A 26,940-nucleotide genomic window follows, 5' to 3' on the forward strand; every position below is an offset into this window, starting at 1 on the left:
CGTTAATAGCAAGGCGGCTTTTTAGAACGTATTTAGGAAGGTGGGGTTGGATCCGATCTCTCTGTTTTGTTTATTTTTCATTTAATCAATGTACAAAATGAGTAAAAGGAGCAAATAATAACATAAAACTTCTTCCTCTGTTTATTTGTATGAAAAAACGCAATAAATTTATTATTAACTGACTTTAAATAATTGCAGTAAAACAAAAAGTGTAAAATAGACGAAGCCGTGGGTCGCATCCGACCTCGACCTTATTATCAGAGGGTTAATTTAGTTATGAAAACATGTATGTGTAAATAAATAATAATCCTCTTTCTGGAAGAAAGATAGATTTCGAATGGTTGTCGAATAGATTAAAATATCATCGAACATTGATTCCGTTCTATCTTTATGTATCTATGCAAGTGGGCGCAATCACTGACAGTCAGTGACTGCTATCGATCCCTCCACTCAGTCTGTATTCCACGAATTTTAATCGCTACCTTTGGGGTGTGCCTCCGTCGGAGTGGGAGGGACATTAAGATCGATCTGTAGGCCAGTCATTAAAGACAATCAATTCACTTTAATTACAAATGTTTTCAAATTTTGATGGAATATTGGGTGAGTTGAAATAACAATAAATCTCATTTTGCAACCATCCCCGAGGTCCGGAACATGCTAAACATTGCAAAAAACGTTAATTTATTATAACTTTGCGAAAAAAATTGCAAAAGTCCTGCAAACTTAAAGCAATGTCTATTGTAATATTTTCCGCAATGTATTAGATTTGCAACCTATTTCGAGGCGCGCAACATTGAAATTTTTTATAAAATAACGTTTTTGTTTGTAACTTGGAGGAAAAAATTGCAAAAGTGCTGCAAACCGATAGAATAACTTTTACAACTGCCCCAAACAGCTGTACCAATTTGCAACCTTCTATGTTACACGCAACATATTTTTTTTTTAAATCAATGATGGAACAATTGTTTATTCAGTCGTAATTTTGCCAAAAAAATTGCAAAAGTTTTGCAAATTGGTTGCAAACGTTGAGATTATTTTTCGTCACAAGCTGTTAAGTTTGCAACCTCGGACAAGGTCCGCAACCTTGAAAAATTAGTAACAATTATTATTTTGCACTTTTTACAAGCGTAAAAAAATTGCAAAAGTTTTGCAAATTTTACGGAGTGCTTCAAATGTCTTCCCCTATCCAAATATAAATTTGCAACCCTCTACTAGTTACGCAAATTATTGCAACTTATTAATGACTAATTTTGTGTTACAAAATTAATGCAAAAGTGTTGCAAATTCAGGGAAACAAATTAAAAATACATTTACACATAATGTCGAATTTGCAACCTTCTATCTGTCACGCAAAATATTCAAATCAAATATATTTTTCTTTACTTTTCGATGATTGTATTAATGTACTGAGTATTTATTGATGGAATGTGAGTTAAGGAGATCGAATACAATATTTTGACTCCGACGATTGTTACATTTAGAAAGTTTTGAAGAGTTAGGAAAATGATGATTTCTTTATTCAAAATACAACTACTTTACGATTTTTGCAGAATTGAAAAAGGGAACAAGACACTCTCGAGTTCTAAGTTTTCCCAAATGCAACAATCTGTAACTAAAAGTACTATGCAATTGTTTTATTGTAGTTAAAATAAAATTTCGAGCATAACATAAAAATCACTATATAGTTATGAGAGTTTTCGTCTCTTACTGCCAGAAGGTCCAGGATTGTCAGAAACGTTCATCTCCGCATTCTCAGGGTAAATTTCTCTAAATTTCTGATGCACTCTCACATTTTTCAGTCCGACAATAAAAACTGCCTTCCCGTCCTGTCTTTTTTCACTACTATTAATTAAAGAACTGATACCTATAATGATTTTTAAATATATTTAACGCAAAATATTTTTTGAAGGTACATTAGTATATTTTAATCTTAAAATTATTTCGTAATGTCTTATAAATTTAAGAAATTTTTATGTGCTTAACTGATACCTTTTTCTTTAACGTCGTCAATAGCTCCACTTTGTAAATCATTACCGCAAATAAAACAAACATTTTCGTTTTCCATAATTAATTTATAAGCACGATGCTGTCAAACGATGCTGCTCGTGTAACGTTTTCTTACGTGAATAAGAAACAACAAGAAAGGTCAGAAAATAAGCCGAAAATGTGTACCGTTAAAATAGGAGAAATGATAAGAAAAGTCCGCGTACTTTTCTATTGTCACGCACCACAACAACATAGAAAACTAAAGCCTCATACACAGGTGCGAAGCAACCATCGGGGCCTCGTAGTATTGAGCATGATTTGAATATTTTGCGTGACAAGTAGGAGGTTGCAAATTCGACATTATGTGTAAATGTATTTTTAATTTGTTTCCCTGGATTTGCAACACTTTTGTATTAATTTTGTAACACAAAATTAGTCATTAATAAGTTGCAATAATTTGCGTAACTAGTAGAGGGTTGCAAATTTATATTTGGATAAGGGAAGACATTTGAAGCACTCCGTAAAATTTGCAAAACTTTTGCAATTTTTTCACGCTTGTAAAAAGTGCAAAATAATAATTGTTGCTAATTTTTCACTGTTGCGGACCTTGTCCGAGGTTGCAAACTTAACAGCTTGTGACGAAAAATAATCTCAACGTTTGCAACCAATTTGCAAAACTTTTGCAATTTTTTTGGCAAAATTACGACCAAATAAACAATTGTTCCATCATTGATTTAAAAAATATATATTGCGTGCAACATAGAAGGTTGCAAAATTGGCACAACTGTTCGGGGCAATTGTAAAAGTTATTCTATCGGTTTGCAGCACTTTTGCAATTTTTTCCTCCAGGTTATAAATAAAAACGTTATTTTACAATAAATTTCAATGTTGCGCGTCTCGAAATAGGTTGCAAATCTAACACATTGTGGAAAATATTACAATAGACATTGCTTTAAGTTTGCAGAACTTTTGCAATTTTTTTCGCAAAGTTATAATAAATTAACATTTTTTTGCAATGTTTAACATGTTCCGGACCTCGGGGATGGTTGCAAAATGAGATTTATTGTTATTTCAACTCACCCAATATTCCATCAAAATTTGAAAACTTTTGTAATTAAAGTTAAATTTTCGAATTTTAGTGTCTTTACTGACTGGCCTACTGCGCCAAAAGTACAAGGGCCAGCTCGACGACGGAACGTTAGAAAATTAAATTGAAATCACTACGAATTATCTCTGTGATTTCATGCCTCAGCCAGCCGACATCCTCGTCATTCGATACGACATTACGGTATCTTGGAATCAGAGTAATAATTTTATAATTCTACATTGTTAAATATTAAAGGATGGAATTTAAACCGATACCTGGAGTTAGATAACATTTTGTTATTTTTAACTACCATGTGGGTCGAAATTCATTATTTTCATACAAAATAGTATTATTTTAAGTTCATTGATTTAGTTAAATTAATGACATGCTGAGTACCCAGACATCATATCATAAGACGTCTTAAAGATGTCTTTAAGACGTCTATGTCCCGATTTTGGACACGGTGCTGTCTAGGAGCAGTGACGACCTGTTAGGAATGGTTAAAAATGACTCAAGAGTTGAGTATTAATTTGAACTATAAATTTAACCGTATAGCAATTAGGTAAAAAGATCCCCTTCAATATAAAATATTCGAGGTGCAATGCTCGCCCGCCCTCTCGACTCTACGTGATTTCCTCACCGCTCGCCCCCTCGGTCGCACGCGTGTGGGCGAATTGACGCGATTTCGCGGTCGCGTTGAAAAAAATGATTTACGCGTTGATCGCGGCAGGGTCGGGCCCGTAACGAGATACGCATCGGAGCGAGATACTACTCGGAATCGCGTCGGCTGCGATCCAGCCAAAACAAAGAGTCGGACCGCTCTCTTGGTGGAGTTCTCAGTTCGGCCGGTCGGTTGGCAAGGACCCTCCTTCTCCTCCTTTTCCTCCTCGTCCTCCTTCTCTTCCGCCGCCGCTGCCGTTGCTGCTGCTGCTGCTGCTTCTGCTCTTCTCTCCTCCTCCTCCTCCTCCTCTTCCATCACCACCGTCCTCCGTAAACCGAATGCCAGACAACGAGGGCATCAGCCCCCGTGAATCACCGCCGGTCACCTTCACTTTTTATGCAACTTTGTGAACCCGACCTCGCCGCGCCGCACCGCGTCTCCTCTTCTTCCTTCTCCTCTTCCTCGCGCGTTATGAATATCCACATGCAATCGGTATCGCTGATTTCTTTTTATCGATGCATTATCGACACGTATGTGCAATGGGGATAAGGATGTTGTCGCGTTATCAGAGGACGGTTTCCTAATCGTGCGTCAAACGCGGACGATTATTGCGCATTACATTATATTTCGCGGAACAATGGGCCGGGAGTTTTTTCTACGATCAGTTTTATATAAGTATTTGTATAAATTGTAATTTCTTGTTACACAATGTAGAGCGATGTTGTAGCGATATCGCAATTGCGCCCGTGCTGTAACTCGTTCAGCCGAGCAGCTCCAAGCGAGTCGCTCGCGTCGGGGGGGGGGGGGGGAGGAAAAAATTGGCAGAGGATAGACGGAAAATTCGCGGCGGACGCGAATACAAAGTTCGACAATGCGATTTGCATAGATCGCGCACATGCATAATGATATCACGTGTCCGCCGGTGCGGCGCGGACGGGTGGGCGAATTCGGTATTTTCAAGGACGCGCGCGCGTGCGGCGCGGTGACGCGACGTGCGCTGCGTCGTTATCTCGGACGCGATTTCGCGCACGTATGCGCGGCATGCGCGCGTGCACACGCGTGTGCACGCGTCCGTGCGCGCGCGGCGCGGGGGCCACGTGTACTGTTTACGCCAACGATCCGAGGAATCATAAACTATCGAGCGATGAAAAACAACGAGCGACTGGCAGAGAAGAAAGGAACTTCCTTAATGGAAAGCGAAAGGCGTTCGGGCCGTGTAGAAAAACAAATCCGAGGAAAAAAAGGAAGGCTGCGTTAAATATAGCGTCTGTGAATAAACAATACCGCCTATGTGACATTTCGATTCGAATGCACTTTTTGGCTTCGATTGTTCGCTCCACGTCATTCTACAGGGTAAAAATGATTATACATATTATTTACAAATGAGTTTTAATGTTGTATATTTCGCTTTTGGCATAGTTTTTTGTCTCTCCTGAAAACTTTACTAATTGCCACACGAGCGGTATTGTTTGTTCATTGACGATATATAAATTATTTGATGTTTTTTTTTAAGGAACATTCGAGTAATGTTGAAACAGGAAAGGTAAAACGGCGTCGATATTGATCGAATCGTAATTGCGGTTGTGTCAATTCTCACTTCCTTGCATTTATAATAATTACGATTATATCTAATTTACGATACTCTCGTTTCATCATTACTTGATTTTAATGTCGTTCCGTTGTGCAATGCGTTACACGCGTCTAGTATAAGGGGAGAAAAGGATCGTGGCCGCCGTTCTATACGCAACACTACCACGGACCATGCGCAATAACTATTTCTAAACACAACGGAGGAATCGGCGCCTCTTACAAAGCGCACTTAAACTTATTGCGACGCGTCGCGTTCGCGGCAACTCACGACCTGCAACTCGTGACAGACACGTGTACTCGTACGGTATGCGTCATTGAAAAGTACGGAAAGAGCATGCAGTTCAAGTACTTATACATAGCATTCCTCACGCACTGTGAATCGCCGGGATGCGCCGCGATTATTCCTTCGCGCGCCAAAGGGGAGCTCGATGAGTCGATGCATCGAAATAACGTAAGAGGCGATATTGCAATGTTGCAGATTACTCGAGACAATCATCATTAACCCTTTGTGTCACGAATTTTTGTGTCAGACTGATTTTTTTGAAACTTTGCACACGGGGATTTTTCGGATCGCTGATTACGAATCAGAAGTCAGAAGTCAGAATTGAAAAATTCAAAATATCCAATCCAGTATAGCGGATTAATAAAAAAATCTTTTAATTTTCATGAAAATTAGTACATAGGGTTTTTTGAGTCGGTGAACCTGAAGGACAACTCCAGGACATTATAAGAGATATTTAAACTATTTATTTGGGTTTACAGTAGAAAATACTAATTTTTTCATATTTACATAATTATTATTAATTGTATATAAATATATATTGATTATATATAATAAAAATATATTTAAAATTATCTATTTAAACTAAAAGAACGCTTTCCCTCGAAAAATGCGTGTGAAGGATTTAGCGCAACAGCGTCATAACCCGCTTTCTCAAAAATTTGTGAAATTAATCATAAAATTGAGGAATTAAATTTGTATTAATCTATAAGAACGCGTACACACATGTGCGTATCACGCGATATTAAAGTCATATCGCTTTGTATAAACTCGCAAGTCGTACCTGGAAACGCTGACGAAGATGTAGATGTATTAGCACCATTATTGTGCATGCTATTCAAGGAATCGTCAACCGCGGTAGTCGGAACTGTCCTTCGGGAGCATTTCACTTCCTTCCTAATCGTTTCTCGGTAGCCACGCGCTCGTAACGATGAATCTGCTAGCTGATCGGAATATTCGAAAGTTAGATAAATAGTTTAATAAGAGCAGCTCCTACGAGCGAGATTCAGTACTCTCTCTCTCTCTCTCTCTCTCTCTCTCTCTCTCTCTCTCTCTCTCTCTCTCTCTCTCTCTCTCTCTCTCTCTCTCTCTCTCTCTCTCTCTCTCTCTCTCTCTCTCTCTCTGGAATTTTTTTGCATCGCACAAAAACGTATTTAATCCGCGAAAGCGCCACGTCATTAGCGGGTAGCGTGTCATTTCGACGTAAGTCTCGCGCCGGCGCGCGGCGTGTGAGATCGGTCGGCGTGATTTACGAGCGCGCGAGTACATGCCGCCTATACAATACCGCTTTGCGATAATTAAATCTGCTCTCCCGGCGGGAAACAATGACATCCCGTCTCCTCTCCCTACGTGCGAGAAAACACCCGATGCGTATTATACGGCGATAATTAAACGCGACCGCATCGATGCGTCGGCGAGGTGCACGCGCAACAACGGTATTAACCCTCCAAATACGCGCATCAAGAGCAAACATGCGATACTTCTTTTTTAAGATAATAAAGCGCTCCACGATAAATGGGTGTAGCGTAAATTACAACGATAAATTATGACCGATAATGGAATATACTTTGAAAACGAATTATAATAGGTGAATTTTCTCGCAATTAGTCAGGCATCAAGTCGTTTTAGCCACGTAACTTAGAAGTTTGTAACATATCCGTATGTCTACATTTTTTCAATATTTAATCAATATTTCTTATTTATCAATTATGTAATATTTTTATTCATAAACGAAAGAATTCGATTATACAAGGTTGAAGATAAGAGTCATTCGATGGTTCATTCGCAGGCACACGTCGCACGTTATTTTCTTTTGCCGGAAAACAATTAGACTCTCGACTGTTTGGCGTCCTTAACGCTGAAAGAAAGTCGCAGGCGGACGGCCACGGCCAGTCACCTCTCTTATCGCGGTCTTTAACGCGCAAGGCCGCGCCGGGACCTCCGTATCTCAATCTCGACGAGCTTTTCTCGACGAGGTTTCGAAAGCCTGGTGTGCGATACCGGTTTACGCTTTATTTATTCGCGCGTCGTGTCGGGGCGGGGATAGAGTCATTTCGATCGACCCTCCCCCCCCCTTTCCTCCCCCAATTAGCGGGCGTTCGCCAACGACGCATCTGCGGGCTTGCATCTCGAATAAATCATTAATAAAAGATTGCATAGCATGGTACGCTCGCGTGAAACTTAACCCCTTGACTGCCACACCATTTTTCTCGAGTGGACCTAAAATGCTAAAAACAAAAGATTCTCGAAAATTAATGAAAGTTTGTATAGAAGGGTTTTTGATGGCGCCGATGACGAATTCCAAGTCAAACTTGACAAATTTCTTTGTAAAACTGTTTAGACATTTTTTTTCAAATGTGACTTCAAAATTATGTTTAGCACACCCGAAAATTTCTAAGTGTACCTTGTTTCAGTTATTAATTTATTGTAAAACTTTAATATAACAAAATATCTTATGACGAGAATATTCGAAAATATTTATTTGTTTGACAGCCATATCTTTTTTTCTGAGGCAACATTTTGCAAATCAAACTCGAAAATCGTATTCAGCACACTCAAAAACTCCTAGTTACACTTTGCATCAATAATAAAATTACTTAGCGGCTCTACAACAAAATATTTTATAACGAGAAAACGCATTTTCGCGACAGTGAACGCAAAGTTTAAAATGACGAGAATTCTCATAATCGGGAGTCAAGGGGTTAATCGCATTTGCGCGACGTAAAATGAAATATTTCGGCCGCGATCCTAATCGAATCGACTTTTGTTCTCTCTCTTAGTATCCAATGAAAAATGAAAAAGAAGAATATCGACGGGGTTTATTTTCGTGCAAGAGGGGGAGGAACGAAGCGACTCGGACATTATGCCAGTGCAGCGGACGGAATATTAATATTATCTAAGAGCGTTTCTATATTCTGCCGTGCGCTAGTTAGATCATTAATATAACGGGAGAGAGTGCATATTTTAAATAACCACCTCGTTCAACAACAATCATTTCCCCGGCACGCTCGCGGTCTGCTCTCTCCTTAACTACGTCGGTGGAGAGACGTCGAGGAGAAAGTGTAACTGTTAAAGTAATAGTGACGATGTCGGTGTAATCGCAAGATTGCGCGTGCGAATGCGTTTCAAATAGCCCCGAGGTCCGGCGATTTCCCTCCTTTAACCCTTCCGTCGTCGAGTTCAATCCGACGATGGAGTCTCGAGTCTCGAGGCGGGATTTCCGATCATGATAATGCGATTCTTCGAAAGCTCAAGTTGCTTGTACATTCCAAGAACTCGCAACAATCGCGGGAGAGGATTTAACGTAACGCTGATGAAGATTGCGGCATTCTATAAGGAACGGATTCAAATTGAAACATCGGGCATTCTCGAGGAGATATAAACTCCATAAAACTCGATTTCTCAAATTGGAGATGACAAACGGCGCGAGATTTACCCTCGCAGGTATATACACATACCCGGCGGGGAAGTGTGATTCCTCGTTTGTTGCGCGCGACGCAGCTGCAACATCGAGATTAATTCTTGGTCCTCGTCGCTGTGTAATTATCGTGCGAGCTCGCGCAATAACGGTGATAACTGAGGCGAGGCATCAATCGCGATTGTATAAAGCCTAAGGTTCTCGACCAGATCCGGTCTCGGGTTCACTGCCCTCCGTATTCCAAATCTCAAATACGAAAACGTGCGAGCGCGTTGGTGTTTCACACTGGGTGCTCCGAAAATAACGATTCCACACAAGCCGCTCCGCGAGATTACAGAAGGTTGGCCGCACACCACTACTTTTCTCGAGCTGCGCACACCGTGCCATGGAGAATCCTAAAATCTTATCTGAATATAAAAAGAAGATCGACAACTTGTCATTATATCTTCTTTATTTTATTCAAATCGTTCGATAGGGATTAAGTAGCAAAGTACAAGACAATAATATATTTAATTCCATTTATTGTCTTCTTGGCTCGCAGCGTTTATTCTCGATATTTCTACGGGTGTCATCGAGATGTGCCATTTCGTCCACCCAGTATAAAAGACGGGAGCCTACTTGGCTTGCGGACGGCACTTTCATCCGCCAAGTGAAAGCAATATGAAAGTGCTTGATTGCAAAGTAGAAAGGTGAAATGTACGATAAAAAGACGAAGCCGTTACGTGCGTGTGTACCAGTCGACCCATTTGAGAGCGCGCGCCGAGTGGCTAAGGGTGAGGGGGAGGGAGGAAGGATGAAGCCGATTACGATGGAGAACGTTGCGCGCGGGGCGGCCCTTGATTTCGGTGCCTAAGGTCAACGGTCGACATCCGCCTCTAGCGAAAATAAATCTCGCCTTTAATCGCGCGGGCGCGCGCAGGAATAAACATAACGTCGTACGTATACGAAATTGTTTTATCGGCCGTAATAATCGGAGGAGGAAAAACAGGCGGCGTTATTATACGGGAGCAAAATCTTTCTCTCATTTTCTCTCTGTCGCATCGCGTATAAATATAAATATTTTGTCGAGGGTGCATCCTCGGGGAGTCGCGTCCTCCTCGCGTAACCGCTCGGAATTGTTGTAATACCGCTATCGCCCGGGCGATACCGAGTTATCGGGGGGCCGGGGGTTATTTCGTTCGGCACGGGTCAAGCACGATGAGATAACTTCTGCATCTTCGCGGGAACGCATAAAGAAAGGGTGAAAGGAAAAGGCGGATCGCGGATCCGATATCGCCGGCGATCGCGACGGGAAACGTGACAACGAGAGAAACTTAAAAATTTGCCGCGGTTGTTATCGTGGAGGTGGTAATCTCGTCGCGTTCTACGCGCGGGCGTAATTTAAAGCCGTTTAACGTATAACTTGTTGCGAAATGACCGCATAACGATACGCGCGCAGCAGGTTCGAAAGAGTTAAGATACGAGTGGCACTCCGAGCTGCAATCGTTGAGAAAGGTCAAAGCAATGATTTGGTCGTTGACGCGTCCACGCCCCTGCTGTTTTTCATACCTACGATTGAATAATGCCGGGCGTATCTTTATGCAAGCACGACTATTTTTGCATCAATCGACGCGCCGTAACCTCTCCGCGATTTAAAAACTTTCTGAGTTATTGAGAGATTTTTATTTTAAATTGACTTTTCGTGTTAACAAAAACTTTTTTTTAACTATTTACGTAGAGATATTTCAAGTTAAATATTGCCCGGAGGGAGACACAAAGAGAAAGAAAACTCTCGCTTCGAATATAAATTTTGAAAGATTTTATTTCAAGCTGCGTTAACAGAATTTTTGTGTCTCAACTATTATTGGAAGACTAAAGTAATTTAAAGCTAACTGTTAAAATATTGAAGCGAAACAAAGAGAAAGAGAATTCTGAGAAAATTTTACATTTGTCTTAAATGAAGTTAAGAAATTCAAATTTTTCTAGTCAATATTTAATATAAATTCTCGAAAGATCTCGAAAGAAGAGGAAGACTCGATCTAATCTATACTTTCTACAGTTTGATTCGTTCTGTTTTCGCGGAGGAAAAGATTCGCGGACTAAAAACGTATACGGCGCAATGCGTTGTTGAGCAATCGCAGCGTATTACTACTTACTACAATGGAATACGAGAATTAAGGAGGTTTTCTTTATTCGGCCGACGAGTAGCTTAATCGGCGTCCGGCCACGTAACTCCGGCCAGCGTAACTTGCGCCGCGCGCGCGTACGCCAAGATCACATGCAATAGAGGCAGGAAATCCCGAGCGAGCGCCTATTATAGATCGGAGAAAGCAGCCTTCGCTATTTACGGATGTATGTGTATCGTATGCATGCATGCAGCTCACCAAAGCCAAAGATGCAAATTCATGTGCGTGCGCGGCGAGGCGGCTTCTTTTTTCTGTTCCCGACTCTCGAGATCAAGACGCTTTTCTTTCTTCACGACGACGAGCGACGCTGATTTTACTTTCTCGCGGCTTCGACAGGATTACTTACGACCTAAATGAGCCGTAGCTTTCTTAATTTGATTAAGTGCGCTCGGAACACGCGAACAGGACTCTCTGTCACGCTTATCCTTCTGATTAAAACGCAAACATTAACTTTCAAACACCAAACGAGTCATTATGACGATATCGATGACGTACTTATATCATCTGCTTAAACCTATCATGGGAAATAATAGAACGACTCGTAACAGGTCGTAACACAGATGCGCTTTTTATCTCTTATCCCGATCGCGTAGAAGTCATCACCTTTATCATCACCACGGGTTACTCAACGAAATTCCTACGAGCTTCGGCTGCAGTCCTGGACGACGTATCACGTCATTTTCCGCGGATCGACTCGTCGTGACGAGTCAATATCGACGGTTTTCTTCTTCCACGCGAGGTAGCGTGAGAACCGCGTTCGGAGCCTCGTTCGGTAATCGCTTTTGAATCATCGTCCTCGTCGCGGAGGAGCGTGATGCGGCGGAGGCTGCGCCTCGTCATCCGATGACGCGCTGACTCACGCACCGTCTTATCGATCGGACCGACCGATCGCGAAACCCGCGAGGTTGACATCCTGCACCGTCGGGGACCTTGAGGGGCCCGGGGGCGATCACGGTCGTCCGTGTCGATGGGGCAAGGTCCTCAAGGCCACTCGGGACTTATTGGGTGTCGCGGGCGGCCGTCGCGGCGACGACGACGCGATCGTGAAAAACGCCCGGGAAGGCTATCCTCCGCCCGAAGCGGAGATTACACGAGACCCTGACGTGTTGTAATAACGGGTAAGCGAATGAACAACTGAAACCTCACGGTCGACAACAGTCCTTAACGATATTGTCGCCCGCAAGGAAATGCTACCCTCCACTGCTTGATTTATTATTTATTCGATCAAAAGCTGCCGGCGTGCGCTTTTTATTCGTCGAACATGCAGCGTTAATAATATCGCGATATTCAACGGTTAGGTATTATTAAAGAAAAAGAAAACATAAGTCCCCGTCGTCTTTGGTCTCCGTAGTCTCTGGATCGCGTGGCATCATAAGTGGTTAATGACGTATTGCGTCTTTTGTGATTTCTTGCGAATTTTTATGTCGAAAGTGCATCGCGAAGAAATATTTAGCGCGTCGCGACAGACGTCGAGATATCATACCACTGGCGGATCCTACAGAAGTGTTTTGGTGTTAAAATACTCCCTTCCCAATAAAAAAAGAATTGGTTTTGCTGAATTTTGTTTAAATTAAATTAAATGATTACACAATATTTTTATACACTGTACCTGTACTGTATTTAATAAAATACTATGTAAAACAATTTGACATAAGTTATTGAAAGAATAAGATCGTTGAATGGTTACCAGATGAGACATACTGTATATATTCATGTTGCTCTGTTACGTGCAATGCGCAATCCATTTGTCGCAACTCACAATTTAACACAAAGGATCCATACATCAAGGCTCGCTCTATTCAAACTAACGAAGTGCGCGGTATGAAATTCATTATCCCTTTGCAAGTATTCGTACCTGCGGGACACGGGTGACACGAGTCACGGGCGTCAAGCGGATCGTATATAGTTTCGTTCCCTCCCATACAGCACAGATTGTTGCCGAAAGCTTCCAGAAAGGTTTCAAAAACATTTCAACCTTTCACATTTCATGTGCGACATCTCTGAAAGAATTTTGCAATAAGTCATATAAAATGTTGCAATGGAAATGTTTTTGAAACCTGTCACATGAAGATAATTTTTCAAAACTTTCAGTTGAGTTATCTCTGAATCGTTTCACATGAAATAATTTTACAAATCTTTCAGTTGAGCTGTTTCTAAAACCTTTCTCACGCAATAAATTTGTAAACTTTCAATTAAGTTATTTCTGAATCGTTTCATATGAAATGATTTTGTAAACCTTTCAGTTGAGCTGTTTCTGAAACCTTTCTCACGCAATAAATTAGAAAACTTTTAATTAAGTTATTTCGGAAACATTTCATAAAATATAATTTTGCAAACCTTTCGCAGTTGAGTTTTTAATGAAACTTATACACATATATAGTTTCATCAAACTCAAAGTTTTTGGATTCGCGGTCGAAGGAAAGCGCCCGTTTCTATGCGGCAGCACCCGTTATTTATAACAATTGCGAATCGTGAGGAGGAAGCTTTTTCTAAGGGGGCATTTAGAAAGAGATGAAGAGTGAGGTTAACCGAAGGATAGAGTTATCCAACGGTGAAGAAATTGGCCCTTAGTCCTGGTTGCACCAACGTCACATAACTTTTATAACCTTAGTTTAACTCACTCTTCGTTTTCTAAGGGAAGCAGTTAAGCGGGGAGCACAGACTTTTGCATAACAAATAATACATAAGCATAAGAAAATTGATTGATCCATATACATATGTGCATAAAGAAATTATAGACCAATCCATTTTCTTATGCTTATGCATTATGCGTTATACAAAAGTCTGTGTTCCCCACTTTAGAAAGAGATAGAGAGTGAGTTAAGCTAAGGTTAAAGTTCTGCGACGTGAGTGCAACCGGGCCTTATAAATTTATAAACATTTGTGTGTATATATATATGTATATATACAATATATATTTTTTATAATATATTTGTATGTGTCGCTAGATAAGTACGATCTGAAGTGTGAAGAGCATTATTAACATACAGCTGCATTTCAACGTACACGGAGAAAGCCATCATTTTAACGCTGAGATTGGCATTTTATTAAAAAAGGTATTTTGTATCTATCTCGGTTTTTACAGTACAAATATTAAATGTAGGTAGGTTATGAGATCGATCAATTGGTACACGCACTTAGATATCTCCGTTTTTGTTAGTACATTAATTATATATGATATATTTGTATGTGTTGCTAGATAAGTACGATCTGAAGTGTGAAGAGCATTATTGAACATACAGCTGTATTTCAACGTACACGGAGGAAGCCATCATTTAACGCTTGAGATTGGCATTTTATTGAAAAAAGGTATTTTGTATCTATCTCGGTTTTTACATACAAATATTAAATGTAGGTAGGTTATAAGATTGATCAATTGGTACTTAGATATCTCCGTTTTTGATGGTACATTATTTTATATAATAATAGTAAAAGATGGATAGAAAACGTAAAAATTATTCTTCCCTTTCTAAACGGCATTTTCGAAGAATTATTGCTCATAATACTGCTTCAGATTTATTAAATATTTTAAATTTTACTAACAATGAACATTCTAAAATTGACAATGAATTACAACTTGATAATATTGAAGACGATGAATTACAGCTTGATAATATTGAAAATGTAGAGCCAATATATTTAGACATAGATATATAATTGCCATATATTTGTATTCTTACGTTCGCAGTAAAGACTAGTATTATATTAATATTATTATTATTCTGTTAATATTTGATTATTTTAAATACGTGTATTTTTATATAGAAGTAGTTGCATTTAAAGTATATTTGTATGCATGGTGTGTTGTGACTTTATATGCAGACCCCGAGATAGATACTTTGTTATACTTTTTATATTGTAGAGTACAATAAGTAAGAAGCGAGGAGTCGATTTTCCATCGTCGAATTTGAGGATGGACTGCAGTTAGTGCCTAGCAATTGGTTCAGAGGAACATCGGAATGCTTCTGGCCAACGCACGGGAACATAAAAAGACTTCATAAAAATTTTGCTAAATGCAAGGAACAAGATGATGAAAATTGGGAAATCGTAAAAGTTATCCGCATTTTTGCAAGGGCAAGTGAGTAAATAAATGACTGCTTCAAATGTATATTGGTTTAACATAACAAGAATAAATTTCTCTATAATGTATCAAATATAATCACTGCATTGTATACATATATAAGTAACTAATAAATGCAAATATAATTAATACATATATAATGTGTATATAAGGTAGTATATAAATCATGTATACATATTACATAAATTTCATTCCGTAAATATGTGAATGTTAAATTCTTTTATTTATTTATATTTTATGATTTGATTTGTCATTAATGTACGATAAGTAAACATATTCTTATTGTCAAGATGTGACTGTATATGTACTGTGTTGTACATTTAGCTAAATGTTTTAATTGCATTAACTTAATTGTTTGTAATAATTCAGATACATATGAGAGTGGAATGGCGAAAGTAAAGCTGGCTGAAAAGTTTTCGGATATTGATTCGTCTGATGTCGACAATACTTCCAAAAAAAGTCGTCGTATTAGGTTGACAAAATCAACCTATTTCGATGAAGATGACAGTGATGTTAATGATTGGCAAAATACGTTACCTCCCCCGCCAAAAAAACCTGTTTCGAAAACGCTGTCCATAATAAACTCCAAAAATAATAAGCCAATGGAGGATTCATTGCCTTTGGAAAATGGGGCCACGCGAAAGAACAGCAATGTTAATACATTACAATCTGTGCAAGATATTTCGAAAAAGCATCCCTCGGGGCACGCGCTCCGCCTAACCGAGTAAGTAAGGAAACGATGAAAGTAGTGGTATTTCACCGGCGATGTTGCCATCTCCCACTTATGCTACACCTCTCATGTCTCCTTACAGTGCCAGACTAGCACTGAAGCAAGCGTGTCAAAAGACAATAATAGTGCAATATCTGTAGCGGATATTGGTATTTAAAATATATTTGTCTATGATAATATGAACGTTTGATCTTTTTATACTTTATCGCGTTATGCGACTTTGGTTTTTAATAGTATAATTCATTAATATTTTAGAATTTAAAAAAGAATTATTACGAAAATGGAATAAAATAGACGCGAAGTTAGATCGTATTGATGGGAGGCTGAATAGCCTCGAAGAAAGACTAGAGAATGGAATCAGTAATAAATGTAAGGACTACTTTGACATTACAGAAATTGTATCTTTTCCTTTAAAAACTAAAGAAGCCCTGGACAAGTTGGATTTGGATCTTCAAGATGCCGATTTCTATAAAAACATGGTAAGATAGATAGGCATATATGATATAATAGATATTTTATTGCAACATTTTTATTTCATAAAATTCTGAATACAAATTCTGTATCAGTCATTATCACGAATAAAATGTTTATTATTTTATATTTGTACGTTTTAAATTTCATGAAACATTTAGGTGGCAAAACTTATCACGAAATGACAATATTATTATTCTAAAACATACAATTAGTAATTTCCTTTCCACTCTGTACTGCTGGAATGGAAAAGATGGAAAAAAAGCAGCATTCAAAGATTTATTAATAGCTAAGTGCATAAAACGTAAGTTAAACTATAGCGACAATTTTTTTGTAAAAATGCATGATTATAAAAAATATAACTATAAATTTTTGCGGAAATTTAGATGTTTTTAATATATTTTTATAATTCCTTATAAAAATATATTAAAAGCATCTAAATTTCCGCAAATATATATATATAGATATATATCCTTTCATTTTCAGAAATTTTTACATAAATGATTGTACAGGGTGTTTAAAAAGTTTCAGGTCAGCAAGATACCTCTAAAATGTCTCATTTTTTAGATATTTTGACGACCTAGAACTTTTTGAATACTTTGTATATTAACATTTTTATAAAGCTTCGTACTTATTTATATAAATTGAAACCTTTTTACGAAAACGCATGATAATACATGTATTAAAATGTATTTTTGACAATAGAGTTTTATATATTTTATAATAGAATGAGTTATATAAATTTATATATTCTTTTAGAAAATTTCTAAGCTAAATTTTAATTATTTCTCAGTTCAGTAATTAATTATTTATTTATGTGTTATTCATAGATTTTCAATCATTTAATTTCAAACTAACGATTATAACGATTATAAATCCTTATTTTGGAATGTGTCAATTCGAAATTCGAAACTGCGACTGATCAACAAATTGTGCAGATTATATCGAAATGGTTTGTGCAAGGAAAATTGCGACATGACAGAGATGAGTAAGTAAATATTAATGGAAAATGAGACATTTTTATTAAAGTATCTATTACAATATTTTTTAAATTTGAATTTGTATATGTTTTCAGGGAACGATTGCAACGTAAACAACAAACATAATTTATTATTTTACGTTCTGAGTAATATAGCTTTCAATAATAAGTTACACACTGATGCATATGAGTTATGCTGAGAACAATTGCACTACAAAAATAATGTTATACAAACGACTAATTATTACCGTTATTACATTTTTTTTCTAAAAAAAAGGTTTTTTTACGTATATTAATATACCATAAGTATATATACATATATGGCACTATAAATGTACTTTATATATCTATATATTTTATATATGCTATAGTTTATTTACTGCTTTAATGTCGATCTGCAGTAAATATAATATAATTTTAATGGTTTTGTATTATTTCTGCAATATTCTACAAAGATTTCAGAATTATTTCAATAACCTTTCAGCAATGTTTCTGACATATTCCAAAAAGGTTTCAGATTTATTTCAGTAACCTTTCAGCAAACATTCAGAAAGGTTTCAGACATATTTCGGTAACCTTTCAACGCACTTTCAGAGAGGTTTCAAGTGCAAGAATCGCGGACATTTTGCTGTTCCAGAGCTGTCTCAGAGCTGTTGCAGAAACATTTTGCAATGTTTTTGAAATGTTTCAATATTATCGATGAAACATTTCTGAGATATCTCTGAAAGGTTTCTGTGCTGTAAGCTTCTTCGCCGTAATTCTTCCGATACCGTGTGACAAAGTACGCGCCGCGTCGCGAGATTAATACCGGGAGTGCCGTGCAAAGTGTCGCGCGATCATAAAGTGACGATATTGCTGATTTGCCGACGGAGATGCGACAACGGAGCAACGGAGGAGGATCGAGAAGAGGAGGACGAGGCCTGGGAGGCATCGGGCGACAGCGGGGCAACCGTGAGGTGAGAGTAATTGTTATTCGTTTGTTATATTTTGCTGTGATAGCCCAGTCGATAGAGACATTTAAATGGAATTAATTCCGGGAAGCGATTTTTTTTGTCTGTTTCGGAGGGTCATTAAATATCTCGCTTATTTTCAACTTTAGAGTGAAAGTGGTAATAACCAAACTTGTAGAAAATTTAATACTCTACAATTTTGGTCCTTATCATTTTTCACCTAGGATCGATATTTTGGGTCTTAGACTCGAAAGTGGGGGGGTGAAACTTTTTTATTAATAATTTCTAGTATCGATTATCTTGGAAACGCTGCTTTAATGTGAAAATATTTTTCTGTTACAGATCAACGCAGGGTTACAACGTTACAACTCCGCTGTTGCGCATCGGCCGGTGAGTAATTTTTTTATTTCATTTGTAATATATATTTATGAGTTGAAACACGAATCGAGAGGCGCGCGGATAAGAAACAGTCGAATGGAAATTTTCCGGCGAATCATTCAGATAACATTTAAATGAGACGTGACGCATACATCGGGTACGAAAAATTATTAGTGTTCCCTAATAAGAGAAGACATTGACAAAGAGTATGAGGATTCCAACTTTTCTTTTCACATTCCTTTCTGTCGCAATCGCCCAAGTGTCGCCCAAGAAATTGCGAGTTCCTGAGTTTAGATTTTCGCCTCCCTTGACGTTTGACGCGTCACGTCAGATCGCCATTAGTTTCTTACACGACGCGAGCGAAGGTAGGACGCGCAACACCTATCCGCGAGTCTCACGACTTTTTGATTCGTCTAAAATATATAATCGGAGACACAAAGAAGTATTGAAAGTACTGCGACGAATATCTGGGGATCGTATACACGCAAATTTCATTCGCGGGATACTTAATGAGTAATGCAGTATTTAGGATATCGCGCGATTAAGTCCGAAAAAGAATTCCGGTGGTAAGTCCCTGTATTATGATTTTCGGCCCCCGTGGCGCTTGACTGCGTGACGTCACATCGCCATTAGTTTCTTACACGACGCGAGCGAGGTAGGACGCGCGGCACCTTCCGCGAGTCTCGCGATTTTTTAAGCCGTCTCAAATGTATCGTACGGGCGCAGAGAAGTATTGAAAGTACTGCGACGAATATCTGGGGATCGTATACACGCAAATTTCATTCGCGGGATACATAATGAGTAATACAGTATTTAGGATATCGCGCGATTAAGTCCGAAAAAGAATTCCGGTGGTAAGTCCCTGTATTATGATTTTCGGCCCCCGTGGCGCTTGACTGCGTGACGTCACATCGCCATTAGTTTCTTACACGACGCGAGCGAGGTAGGACGCGCGGCACCTTCCGCGAGTCTCGCGATTTTTTAAGCCGTCTCAAATGTATCGTACGGACGCAGAGAAGTATTGAAAGTACTGCGACAAGTGTCCATGGATCGTAAATATGTATATCTCTTCATTCGAGATGCATCGTGAGTAGCACAGCGTTTGAGACGTCGCACGATTATTGGATTATTCCGCGAAAAAGGGTAACGGTCGCGAGTCGCCGTATCTAGATTTTAGGCCCTCCCATACTCCCCTGGTGCTTGATCGCGTGACGTCACGGCCGACGTGAGGCGAGTTAGCGATTCTTCCGCGACTCCCGTGGATCCTTAATTAAATTCCTCGTCTAGAGCGTCTTGCGCGAGTGTCGAAAAGTACCAGAAGTGCCAATATACCGCCAATAGAACTTGTCGAACAATTGTCGTTTCTAGTCGGCACGCGCGCAGCGAGGTTAATAAAACGGAGAACAGTGAATACACTAAATACGCATAATCGGAAGAGTCCCAATATTGTGGACGAGCGCTTAATGGCTGACACAGAGTCCTTGCCTTTAGATACGCGAACCCCTGCAACAGGTAAATGTTAGGAATGCCAACGGAATCACCGCGCGATTATCGTTATGCCTACTTGTTCATCGAGATGCGTCGCTGGTTTAATAGAGAGCGATGAATTTAGCCCCGGATATCTCCGACGAATGAAATTCTCCCTGAAATCGTTATTCCCCCTCGTCGCGGAGATTCTCGACCGCCTACAAACGCGAGCGCGGATGCAATAACAACGCATAACGTAATAAACTCTTAGCGCGGGATATTTCAACTAAAATTAATTGTTTCCGAGAGAATCCGCGTCTCGTTACGAGACTTGTCGTTTTCAAATAATCACTTGAAAAATATCGACACGGCAAACTCACGCACAGATAAAATACGCAACGTTAGATACACATATGGCCGAATACCGGATGCTTTGTTGTTAGATAAATAAAGCTGATTTTTTACCTATTAAAAAAAACTGGCGGTTTACTCTCGTTGAATCCACGTACGTTATTTATCCATTCACTGGTAACAAATCTCCTTCGGGCGGATATTTATCACGGCGATACAAAAATATGATTGGTCCAAGTAAACAGTAAATGTAATATTTCAGATTTTCCGTAATTCTGTCAGCAATGTTTACAAATTATTATTTTCAAATATGCCGTATTTTTCCTGTTTAATATTGTTTCTAAAAAGTAATTAGATATCAAATTTTATCAGACCGATGTTCTCGTAGAAAAAATGTCTCTTGAAAAATCTGAGTTTTCCAACGTTGCTTATTTTCCTTTGCCTCGAGCTAAAAGAAAACGACAAAATCGCGTAACACTTTTTGGGGGCTCGTCCGGGATCGCGGAAATAACCACACTCGTCATACAAATAAGAACTCGGGTTTATTCAGGCTCAGAACGGAAGTACAGGAAAGAGTTTGGAGAACCGGATCCGAACGGTTCGAATCTCCAGATAAATCTGACAGGCGGTGATTAATCAATAATTTCATATGTGTCCCGTTGTCAAGGAACGCGCTTCGGCTTGAAGCTTCTGCGGAGCGGAGCCAAATTCAGCCCACAAGTAATGGGTGTCTAATTATTTATATATTTATTATACATTTATTTGTCGAAATCATGAATATAATGCTGATACTGCGAAGTAACAAATTCTCGGACGTAGCGCAGAATATTTCACTAGATTGTTTTCCAAACTCGTGCTAGAAATTATCGTGACATACATACACACACCCCTCGCGCATTTTTTACCGGCCGGCCGGCCGGTCGGCCGGCGCTCGGTTCCGGGAATTCGGTAGCACGGGCCGCGTCACGCTGTTTTTGTTCCCCTCCCCCTACTCCCGAGCACCCGCGGAGCAATACTCGGTTGTGCGTGCCGAAAACGCGTGTCGCGCGACTCCGCTTCGTACAAATTATGCGTCCTGTAACGTGCATCGCAATTAATTGTCTGCCGATGTGAGTTTTTGGTTGTCGATTGCCCGCGAGCAACAGGTTACAACCCCGTCGTTCGGGATACGTCGCGAACGTGTGTACGCATACCGTGTCGTTAATTTTCTTCGCTAATCGAATACGCGTATTAATTACACGACCGGGAGTGTCGACGCCTTGTCGCGCCAGTGTTTATGACCGCCGGGAGCGCCGCGCCGGGATTATATAGTCGCTTGTTTCCGCGATTGGTTTACGCAGGTGAGTGTCCAGTGCCAAGGAGATCGATCGGCGGGGGTGATGCCGAGGACGACGACTGGTGAGTAAATTTGCTGTATTCGTAAATGTCCGTTGATTGCCTCCGACGTCATTTTTATCGCATTACTCATTCCCTACGTTCTTTCCGCGCTCTGATTGTACTTCCTTTATTTTCCCCTTTGTGTTATACAATAAGTACAATAATATCCGATGAGTATAATAAAAATACCAAAAATGTGATAACAAATTAATTGTCAACTGTTTATCGATTATCAATTATCAATTAATCACTTTTCTAATTCTTTCGTATAAACATATAGTCTACCATTTCCGTCAGAGAAATTACAAATTCTTTAATTTCATCTATGTTCTCTCTCGTTCAATGTTTTTTGTCTATAATATTGCATAATGCTGCCGATATTTATGAGATTATAAGTTTGTCTATTTGTTTTCAGATCTTTTCTCTGAGCGTCCGCGTCGTGCAGCTGCATCTTCCGCATCACTGTAAGTGTCTTACTTTTTCATCATTATTCTTTTATCGGGATAATCAATGATCCAATTTTTATACACTATCTTCGATTTAAAATCGATTATAGTTAGATCAGCGCGGTTATTCAAGATTAATAACAATAATTCCGTGTCTTTCGTAACGAATGAAAGTCGGACTTAAAATCGATTAGGTCGGGCTAGATTGGCGCAGAATTGTTAACATTAATAACAATAATTTCGCGTCTTTCGTAACGAATGAAAGTTGGCAATGTATAACTTTACGTCGGATTAAATCCAGGCTCGATACACAGTTGGATAAGATTCGTCGGGATAACAGGCGACGATAAGGCTGCCTTGTGAGAATTTATCGTTTATTTTTCACGCGACAATGTCGCTTATCGATACACGCGCGTCTCATACGTCTCGTTTAATCGGTGGTAATTGGCGACGTTTTGCGACACCGGAAATACTCGGTGGCTTTTATCACTTTTCCTGCAGCAGCAGCAGCGATGCGAGTGTGTGTGTGAAGGAGTGCGTCGCGTCTTATCGCGAATCACGTTGCGCGATGAGCTAAAAGCAAACCCGAGTCATATACTTATCTCTTGTTGTAGTGCCATTCATGAAACCCGCGGTGAAGTTGAAGTAAACAATAATGAAAATTAAGTGAAATATACACCGGTAAACTAAAAGTACGGGTATTTAGAATGATCTGAAATATATCAAATTATTCACTCATTTATGAGAAACTTATAAATATTGATGGCCTTGTATTGTTTATATTAAATGTAAGCGAGTAACATCGAAAGAGAGAAGGAAATCAAACTAAAGAATTCTAACTTCTTGAAATGTTAGATTACTTATTTGTATAAAATTAAGGAAGTAAAAATAAATTACGAAATTTAAATAAAAGAGATATCTATTTCGAGCGCGAAACGCATCTTTCCGTTTTGTAAATATTTATCGATTAGCAGCGAGTCTTCTCTCGTTTCTGAGATCCTCCACGATTCTGGTAAATGGGAAAAGCCGAGGGTCGCGCGGAGCTTTCGGAATCGGGAAAGTAGGCCAACGGAGCACGTGTATCGCACATTTGAGTTCGAGGCCGTCCATTACGTAACACACGGATGTATTAGCTATTATTTACGTAGTTCTGGTACCGAGTCAGGACCTCTTAAAGCCGGCGGTGGCGGTGGTCCGGGCAAATACCGTACGTCTCGATGATGTAATGTTAAACTTACTGGAGCGTTCGGCAACAGACTTCGCGAGTTCTCGTCGAAAGATACCGCACCAGAATCGCGGGATAATTCTCTTCAGTAAATAAAATCTCGTATACCCCTATTTTTCTCATTTATATTGTTCCGCTCCGGAATAGCGCGCGACGTTCCTCGTCGAAACAAGGAGGCGGAGGCGGCGCAATAATTTCGCATTTTCTCTCTCTCTCTCTCTCTCTCTCTCTCTCTCTCTCTCTCTCTCTCTCTCTCTCTCTCTCTCTCTCTCCCTCTCCCTCTTCCCTTCTCTGTTTTCGCTCGACGTCGAACTCGGTGCCCTGCTCTAATGCCATTGTGTGCGAAGATAAAACTTAATAATCTGCAGCTGTATGACCCATCTCCGCGGCTCGTCGGGCTATTTGCGTACGGGCAATCTGCTGATTTATTCTTCGCTACGAGATAATCTCATTTCCGACGAAATGCTAGCGGCGCAATCTAATTACCGACCGCCGCGTATTTCCTCCTCGGCCAACGACCGACCAATTAATTCGCCGTTCTCGAAAATCTGCGCTAATTTATCGGCTACATCGTGAGGCTCCGGATATTTGTTGTATTTAGCTTTAATTCTCTCTTTCCGAATGCTCGACATAGATTAAATTTCATTTCAATAATTCTTTTACGAAACTCTGTGTTCTCCGGTAATTATGTTATCCCGAATGCAAATTGTTTCCTTGCGAGTCTATGAATAAACTTGCGTTGCCTGTGAATGGGAAGATCGATTATCATGTGTTAGGTTGTTCAATTGAAAAAAGAATTTAAGCGACACAATTTTCTCCCATGGAGTTCCAGTCAGATCCGAATTTTTCACGTAATAAATAGTTAAAATTAATTCTTCAAGTGTCATCTTACACTTCTATAGAGCCTCGGCGGAAAATATATAAAAATCCATGTCGCCCATTCATGTGGAAATAGGTCATTCTCGTAGGATCAGTCTCGTCGATTATTTTCGCCCTACTCGCGTTGCGAGAAAGAGATCTCCCTTGGAATCGTGACCCATATGTTCTCGAGGATCTCGAGATCCGTTGCATTAGGAGTGCAACGACCAGAGGGATCTCGGGTCGGCGTATACAATCGATCGAGGTCGATCGGGGAAATCTCGATCGTTCTTTTACCAACGGTGCGCGCCCTTCTTCCCAATAACAAACTTCGAACGGGAGTTGCCCTAAAAAAAAAGAGAAGATCCAGGGGGTTCGTTCGCGTTCACCGATTTCCTGTACATCCCTCGATCATTGTTCGCCACGTACGCGGGGCCCCCCCTTTGTATCCTTCGCGCGTACGAGCGCAGATCGGCCGGGGAGCCTCGGGGGCCCCCGCGTATTGTGCACGGGAATTTGTCTCTGTTACGAGATGCAAAGTAATCTGTGGGTGTACGTTACGCCGCTCCGTCTCGCATTACGTTTCCATACGGCGTGCGCGCGGCGTAACGGGAAATGTTCTTTTTTTTTTAACTTGGATTCGACACCGCGAGAGAGTGAAACGAGACAATTAAGCGCTCTTCCGGCCTCTCGGAATCGTGTCGTGAAACCGAGATAAACGCGCGCGTCACGCCGCTCTCTTTTTCATTCAGGCCGCGTTTTATTCATTTGTGATACTTTCAAAAATTTTAATCTTTTTATTCCTAGTAATACAATTATAATTTGCCCAGCTTAATGTAGTAATATTTGTGTGTACACCGCAGCTTATACAATATTTATATATAATTTCCAGATTATTCTCTTACACTTTTAACGAATGGGAATCAATCATTGGCGATTAAAATTAAGAATGACGCGATTCTGAAGAAAGATTTTGCGGGTTTACTCTGCGCAATAGTGAATCACCGGCGTTGTTTCGCGGTAGATCGTCGTTCTTTGTTGCGAAATTCTCGATATCGCATCGAGACAGCGCGGGCGAAGATAACGATCGACAAACATTGCACACATGCGATTGCGTCGCTCGGCGATGCACGTTCGCCGGTACAGTTGATGTTCCGCGCTATTTGCATATTAAAAGAATGTCGTCGAACGTTACGATTGCAGAACGTCGGACGAAAATAATCGACGCAAATCGGATCATCGTATTCCGCGTCGATAAGTGTGTCCATTATTAGCCGCACAACTTCTCCGCTTCATAATTAATCGGTTTTATTTTTCTTCATGGAGAATAAGAATGATGAACTGCGCTGCGGAATTTTTATGAGACGATACGCGCGCGTGCAAAGTTTGATTATATAGCGTAAGAAAATAACGAGCAATTTAAAATTAAACGGTTTTGAAAAGGAGAATTGTAAGAATTTATTGTTTTCTCTACTTTTTATTTCAGTAATCGAGATATGTAGGAGTATAAGATTTTATAACCCCGATTTCTCAGTTTTATCCATAATTTACAATTTTAATGAATTCAACATATTGAGTTCAAAATATACGATGCACATACATATGTATGAGGCGTCACAAAGTTACGGGAGACTCGTCTACTCGAATAGATAAACATACTTCGAGAGACGGACGTTGAGTTGAGGAATTTCTCGTTCACTTTATATTGGTATGACAAAAATATCTCGCGATTATCACGCGGTCGATTTGACACTCTCGTTCGAGCGCTGTCAACGGTTTACGGTTCGTAAGACCCAAGACGCCAACACGTAGAAAGTTAGGCCCTCAGCGATTTCCGATGTAAATTGTCGCACGATGAATAGGATGATGCACAAATACATCCGAGGGGGAGGGGAGGCGGCTGCAGGGATGCGAGAGGGAGAGGAAGCGATCGTGAGTCGTGAGGCGACGACTACGACGCGACGTTAAGGCCGCGCCGATAAGTGTGTCGTGGTGAAGCGGTACACGCGACGGATCCTCTGTCATAATATGTAGTTTCACAATGGCGGCTATCGAGGGCAAAACACCGTTAGTTACTTCGTTGCTCGCTGGTACCGTGTTACCCAGAGAGGAGGCGGTGGCCACGTCGCGTCGTCTCCGGCTGCTCGGTAAAAAATCGCCTCGCCTCGCCTCTCCGTCTCCCGCCTCTTCGTCGTGCCTCCTCCACGCTTCTCCCCATCGTCGTCGTCACGTGCGCATCCCTGGGCGGCACGTTACCGGCGCGCACGATCGCACGAGTCCCGTGTGACGACCGAAGACGGCGGATCGGTTACCCTGGAACTAGAACAGCCAAGAGTCGCCCGCGGTCTTGGGAACAGAAGGACAGATGCTCTTCGTCTGCCAGTCAGGCGGACTGACATTGCTTATCGTAGCTTCGAGACGCTTGGCTTGGTGCGGTTAT

The 26,940-nt window shown here is 40.2% G+C and overlaps 1 pseudogene; it reads left to right on the plus strand.

Annotated features, from left to right (window-relative positions):
- The first annotated feature begins 5,260 nt into the window (after window positions 1–5,260).
- LOC139777030 (uncharacterized) lies at window positions 5,261–17,575 on the plus strand (annotated as a pseudogene).
- Window positions 17,576–26,940: the final 9,365 nt, after the last annotated feature.

This window comes from Temnothorax nylanderi, unplaced genomic scaffold (assembly GCF_030848795.1).
Source record: "Temnothorax nylanderi isolate EJ_2023f unplaced genomic scaffold, tnyl_v1.0 TNYL_tig0136_pilon, whole genome shotgun sequence".
NCBI classification, from domain to species: Eukaryota; Metazoa; Arthropoda; class Insecta; order Hymenoptera; family Formicidae; genus Temnothorax; species Temnothorax nylanderi.